General features: G+C 53.4%; 1 long non-coding RNA gene across 5 annotated transcripts in view; it reads right to left on the bottom strand.

Moving 5' to 3' along the window:
• Window positions 1-7,030, bottom strand: part of LOC127396356 (uncharacterized) — a 29,354-nt gene that overhangs the window by 10,414 nt on the left and 11,910 nt on the right. Inside the window, exon 5 of one of the 5 annotated variants that reach the window (XR_007891981.1) lies at window positions 6,028-6,089. The exons of the other annotated variants lie outside the window; for them this stretch is intronic. This is a non-coding gene — a long non-coding RNA (uncharacterized LOC127396356). The remainder of the gene's footprint in view (window positions 1-6,027; window positions 6,090-7,030) is intronic. 5 annotated transcript variants of the gene reach the window in all.

Raw genomic sequence — 7,030 nt, 5'->3', positions numbered from 1 at the left:
AAAGGGGGGACAGAGACGGGGGGGGGACAGAGACGGGGGGGGGACAGAGACGGGGGGGGGGACAGAGACGGGGGGGGGACAGAGACGGGGGGGGGACAGAGACGGGGGGGGGACAGAGACGGGGGGGGACAGAGACGGGGGGGGGACAGAGACGGGGGGGGGACAGAGACGGGGGGGGGACAGAGACGGGGGGGGGACAGAGACGGGGGGGGGACAGAGACGGGGGGGGACAGAGACGGGGGGGGGACAGAGACGGGGGGGGGACAGAGACGGGGGGGGGACAGAGACGGGGGGGGGACAGAGACGGGGGGGGGACAGAGAAGGGGGGGGGACAGAGACGGGGGGGGACAGAGACGGGGGGGGGACAGAGACGGGGGGGGGACAGAGACGGGGGGGGGACAGAAAGGGGGCGAGAGAGGAATTTAGACAGAAATTTAGAAGGAGAGGTGGCCTGAAAGAAACAAAGAGGGGTGACAAGAAAGGAGGTGGAATGTTATTCAGAGACAAATTGTGACTAACGCGTCGGTTTTCTCACCTGATCAGGGCTCCACTTCTCCTGTGGCCATGGCGCCTCCCGGGACAGCAACTGAATCCCTCGGCGCTCGCTGACCCGCTTCTTCCCGCTCTCCTCTTCCCCTCCCACGCTCTTCCCGCTCTCCCCCTCACACAGGCACGGGACCGCTGCTCCCGCCCGCCCACACCGCCGCTTGGCACCCAGCGTGCCACCATCTGATCTCCTTGTGAGACAGCCGAGACAGTAGCAAGACCTGGCACGGGCAGGCAGCACCGTGACCAACCGAGGCCAAGTCCATCAGGCCCTGCTGGAGTGCAGGGAGCGCTCTCTGCCAGTCTTTCGAGCACCATAACTGACAGGTCCTGCACACAAGGTCATCCTGTAGCAAAGCCGGTGACAAAGCTGGTTGGCCAAAGGGTGGCAAAAGGCAACAAAGGCTCTTATGTGACCACAGCTCTGGTGGCAGGCAGGTCCCTTTGCCCACAGCGCCTTTCTCCTTCCTCCCATTCAGTCCTCTGCTTCTCTTCTCGCTCGCCGTTGACTTGTGGCTCCTTCCCCACACATCGGATGCCTTGTCTTTCTTCTCCAGCAGCAGCTGCTGCCAAGGCAGAAGAACAAGGTCAGGACAGAGAAGTCCCTGCTCCTCTGCCTGGAGGACAGAGGGGTGCTGAGCCAGCCCCCGCACAGAAGCTCTGCACAGCATCTGATCCCCGTCTCTCCTCCCACTAGCAAGAAGCGACCATTCCCCACACCATACCACACCACACCCAACACACAGGACCACCCCCCCCACACCCCTCAAAAAAACCTCGCCAATCGGCTTTTCTCACCCTATTGCAGCTCTGGGCGCCTGCCGAGTTCCAGCCGGTGCTGGAGGTGGGCTCCGAGGTGGGCACCCTGGGCAAATGCAGCTGGGCAAGCCAAGCAGCGGCCAAAGAGGTGGCTCAGCCCTGCTTGCAACACGAGGAGCCAGGAGGTGGAGACAGGGGGATGGGGCCCCAGCCTCAAGGACAGGGAAAGCAGACGCCTTGCCCCACAAACCCTGCCCCAACACCTCTGAAAGGCCGGGGCCAGAGAGACCTGCCTGATGACAGGGGGTCCCCTCCCAGCTCCTCCCACCGAGAGCAGGGGGCACCCCCAGCCCTGCTGACAGGGAGCTGGGGCTGCTCTGGGGACAGAGGGCTCCACGGCTGGTGACACACACCCCTAGAACGAGGCTGTCACCGGGGCTGGCAGCGCACCAGCACCACAGGCAGCCCCACAGGCACAGGCCCGGGCCCTGGCTACAGGTGGGTTGCCTTGCCCACCCCACGCTTCAGCGCCTTCGCTCTGTCCTGCCAACAAAGGGGCGAGCCCGGACCCTCCCTCCGCTCACGAGCTCCAAGGGGAGCTCACTGCTACTGCACACAGACCAGCTCTCCCTCCTGGGAAGTTCAGGCTAAACTGCAGCGATTTGAATGGGGCCTAAAGGACAAGCTCTCTCGCTCGCTCACTCACTCACGCTGACAAAGACGAGGACAAGGACACACAAACAGAAGTTCCCAGAAGAGAGCGCAAGCCCTGTGCAGCCAATGGCAAATGAGCCTTCCCTACCATCGAGCAGGAGAGCAGAGCCTCACAGCTGCCCCCTGGGCTGCGTGGAGGCCAGAGGGGCCTCAACACGCCGAGGAGCTACAGGGGGGGTGGCCAAGGGGCAAAAGCTGTGACATGCCCTGACTCCAGGGGCTCACCCCGACCAGGCCCCCAGCAGGCACAAACTCACCTGGGCCAGAGGAGGGGGCTGGGGAAAGGACCTTCCCCACCCTGCTCACGGGGTGGCCTGGGGGACCAGGGAGCTCCCTTTCCCCCTCGGGTGCGGAGGCGGTGGCTCTCACCCTCCTTCCTGGGTTGCCACGCTCTTCAGGCAGCCAAAGGAGCAAGACGGCAAAAGGCCAATGACAGCAAAAGCAAAGACCCAGCCCTGCTTACAGGGAGGTCGCCCAGCACAGAGACAGCCAGGGCAGCCCAAAGGGGCCCTCTGTGCTCTTCTATCACCCTCGTCCTGGTGACAGAGAGGTCCCTTTGCCCAGAGCACCTTTCTCCTGCCCTCTGGTCAGCCCGACACCGCTCCTCTTCTCTCTCTCTCTTGCCTCGACGCTCCACATGATGCCTCTGCCTTCTGCTGCGCCAGCTGCTGCCGAGGAAGGACAACACGGTGAGGCCCGAGTCCTGACAACTGCACTGCCCAAAGGAAACAGGGACCTCTGCCTGCTTACAGGGGGTCTCTCCCACCCTCCCTCCCAGCACCTCCCACCAGCCGCAGGGGATGCACACAGCCCTGCTCACAGGCTGCTCCCCCTCAGCTCGTGCTCCCAACAAACCTCAGGGAGCCCGAGACTCTGACCTAAGCCCAGCTTGCGGGCTGGCCCTCCTGCCTGCAGCACAACACCTCGGCTTCAGGAGCCCCATTTCCCACCCCCAGCTGTGGATACTGTGGCTCTCAGCCTCCTCCCAGGGTTGCCCCTCTCTCTGGCCAGCCCAACGACAGGGAACGTGGCCAAAGGCACTTGCAATGCTCTTGCCCCAAGGTGATAGTCGACCCCTGCCCGCCCGTCCCCAGCAGAGTGCGGACCCTCCCCAAGCTGCACCGACCCCCTGACCACCCTCCTGCCCCTTCCCCTCAGGCACTCTTACTCCTCTTCCTCTCAGGGATCTTCCCACCCTCCTCTCCCCCTCAGGGATCTTCTCCCTCTCCTCTTCCCCCCAGGGATCTTCCCTCTCTCCTCTTTCCCTCACGGATCTTGCTTTTCCCCATCAGGGATCTTCCGCCTCTCTTCCTCTCCTCAGGTGCTCCTCCCCCCTCAGGGATCTTCCCTCTATCCTCTTCGTCACAGGTGCTCTTCCCCTTCCCACCTCAGGGATCCATTTTTCCCCCTCAGGGATCTTCCCCCTCTCCTCTCCCTCTCAGCTGCTCTTCCCCTTCCCCTTTCCCCCTCAGGGATCGATCTCTCTCCCTCTCGCGCTCTTCCCGCCCTCCTCTCCCCCTCACGCGCTCTCCCCCCTCCCCTCTCCCCCTCCCCCAGGCGCGCGACTCTTCCCGCCCCGCGCTCGCGGCCGCTGCTCCCCCCGCCCCCGCTAGAGACGCCCCCGCGAGACGCCCGCGCGCTTCCCGCCGCAGGGGGCACGCGCCCCGCCCCTCCCCGGGCGGGTCCCCCCCCCCGCAGGCGCGCGACCCCCGCTCAGGCGCCCCCCCCCAACCGTCCGACCCCTCCCCCCCCTCCCGGCGGGGACGGCGAGAGAGACATAAAGAGGGAGGGTAAGAAAAGGGGGGGGGGGAGCGAGAAAAGGGGCGGGAAAGGGGGGAAGCCGGGGGGGGGGGGGGGGGGGCCGGCAAGACAGACGGAACGGGGATGCTAAAGCAGGAAAGGGGGCAAGAAAGCAAGGAAGAAAAGATGCAGCCAGAAAGAAAAGATACTTTGTAGAAAGAAAGCCATGTGGAGGGAAAGGAAGAAATAAATTCAGATATAAATTTTTAAAGATATTAAGAAAGATTTAAAGAAATAAATACATTTGGAAAGAAAGAAATTCCTAAAGAAAGCAAGCATGCTTGTGTTGCTCTGCATCTAAACTGCTAACTTGAAAAAGAGAGAAAAATAAAGTAACAGTAACAGTAGGAGTAGAAATATTAACACCAACAACAATCAAATTCTACTTCAGGATAACAATGCCAAGTTCCATAAATAAGTGAAAACATTTGACCTCCAGGCACAAGAGGGGTCACTGAAAATGCCATGAAAGATGCATTTTAATTTCTCCACTTAATTTCTCTAGGAAGAACCACCCAAGGTCCCCTGCAATTAGAAGAGCTTTGAACTCTGCTGTTGAGGGGGAGAAAATAAGAAAAGGATTACCTCAGCAGCAGTCTGCAAGTCTGTGTAATGCATCTGAGCTGGGAGAAGCTGCATCTTGAACCATTCCTCCAGAGCCTCATCTGTGGACCTCGTTACCTTTCAACTGACAAAGTGAAAATGTACCTGTCAGTACAGCATAAGAAAAGACTGTTTCTGTTCTTCAGGTGCTTTCAACCTGATCCTGAAGAAGTCATTTAGGGGGAACAGCTGAATGTGATTGAGGAACCTCAACACTTTTGAGGGCAATAGGACCAGATACTGAACAGTGCATGGATAAATTTCAAGCTACTACAAAACCAGGATGAAATAAATGAATCATACAGAGCTTTGGGAAACAAGTACATACAAACAGAATGCATAAATCTGCATACATGCAAATCAGTCAGGAAACCATGAGAGAGGTATCATGTCATCCCTTGAGCTTTGCTTTTGCTCCCCTTTCAAAGATGCTCTGTACAACAACTGCCCATCTCACAGGAGTTTATGGTGAGTCTGATTTGCATCATGCTATTTACCACTATGCACAGCTCCCTTGCAGAAAGTTAAGAGAAAACCTGGAGATGGCTGTAGCTGTAGCAAGCACCTAACACTGCCTAGAAGTCCATGACATGCAGAAATATTGAATGTATTTTTACCAAAAGTTCCAGCTTTTGTTACTGTCACTCTGGCATCTTCCTCAAAAGAGGAGGAGAAAAGATCTTGGAGAAAATGCAGGAGCAGGGAAAGTGTGAAGGAGATGTGAACACACAACAGCAGACCTTTGCTGGGAGACAGAGGGGGGTGTTTAAACCTCCTGCTGAGATTCCCACTGATCCCTACTGAACATAGAAGAGCTGGAACCAGCTATCAGGCTCCAGGCAGCCAGGGAAAAATGCTGTGAATGACATCAGTCCTGTCCCTGCTCTTCTCTGAGGACTCACTCCCTCAAGATCAGAGCTGTGACTTTAGCAGGCCAAGCCCTGCTCAGAGACAGAGGTTATTTTAGAGTATTTTAGATTAGACAACAAATTAATTTCAAATTAGTGGGGGATGTTTTGACAATTTCTTTTAGCTTTGATAAAATCAGTAAGTGAAAGTGTTTGGTTAGGTAACAAAAATCAGTAAAAAAAAAAAAAAAATCAGATGCCAACTGGTGTTCTTCCTCTTGCAGTCAGCATGGTTTTCCAGGTAAATTTCTTATTCTCCCTCCACTTCCCAACAAATTCTGGAAAATCTTTATTTGAAATTGTTAAAAGAATATTTTGGAAGTGCAGACTAATATTTCCAATATGTTTTTCTAGCCTCTTTTATTAATGTATTTTTTGGTACTAAAGCTTCTGTAAACAAATAAAGTCTGCTACGTCTATTAAGATGGAGATGTTTTTACTACAATAGAATGAGTTTATCCCCACACCAACTGGCACATATTAAAGTAACCCATGCTGCCTCTTAGGACCAGAGCTTTTTGCTTACATACCTATGAGTTTTTGTGCATTGAGAACTAAACCAAGTCAGGCAATGCTGTTATATAAATAAAAAATTATTTATGTAACATTAAAATACTCTCAGGTCTCTGTATCTTCTTTTAACCTGATTAATAAAGTTTATCTCGGGATATAGTTCATCCTAATTTATGCATGTTACCTTTTCTGGTGTCTGCTTAAGTTGTCATGGTCAGTCTGCCTTGAGATTTCTGCAGCAAGTTCCTAGGAAATCAGGGGTATTTCCAGGAGGCTTGCCCAACATGGCCAGGTTTTACTCCACAAAAAAATCCAACTTATGAACCACAGTGTTTCCAGCTTTCCTAGAGGATGATCCTATTCCTATGCATGATTTTCTACAAAGAGCCTCCCAGAGATCAGGGTCTGAGGACAGCAGCTTGTGACTCCATTATGAAATGAAAAATAATGTGTTATTAATTGATTAGCAAGAAGTGTGTCACTTTTTCAAATAATTAAGTCTTATAAACAAGTCTGTGAAGTTCTGAAATTGTTCACAATTATTTTTCCATCAATATTCTGAGTGCTGGTTTTTCTTTCAATGTCTGCTTAAATTATTAAAAAAAGGCTGGGAAAGTGTGTTTGAGAAGCAGTACAAAAAAAACATTTGAGGCCAAAAAAATCATTACGGATTGCAACAAAAGAGAAGTTTGGTACTTTCCATCAAGTCCATTTTCAAGCACAGATCTGGTCACCACTACTTGTATGTCTCCATCTTAGACAAAGAAAAGCATTTTGTGAAGAAATGGCTTCTTAGCAGAAGAAGCCAACCTACACCAGGCTCTAAGTGTTATGCAGCTCCTCAATCAATGCAATAGGAAAGCTCAGGTTCTGTTGCAGGTCCCTCAAGCACCGGGAAACACTTGGACCTGGAGGGGAAGCAAGTCTCTCATTGCCCTATTTTAATTAATCTGCTTATTCTAGTTGTACTAATTATGTGGCACTCTACAAAGTTCACTAAATTCCACAATCTACTTCCTTGAGAAATAGCAACCATCTTGCCAGGAAAGCATCTCATGCTTACTCCTAACATCCTCCTATATTTGGGTATGTTTCTTTTATCCAGATAGACTGTGAAATGTTCCCCACAACATCTTTCTTCTTGCCTGGAATGACACTGTCGTATATGTTTCTAGTTTCTGAATTAT

This window comes from Apus apus, unplaced genomic scaffold, assembly GCF_020740795.1.
Source record: "Apus apus isolate bApuApu2 unplaced genomic scaffold, bApuApu2.pri.cur manual_scaffold_87_ctg1, whole genome shotgun sequence".
Taxonomy (NCBI): domain Eukaryota; kingdom Metazoa; phylum Chordata; class Aves; order Apodiformes; family Apodidae; genus Apus; species Apus apus.
This window is presented reverse-complemented; position numbering and strand designations above follow the sequence as displayed.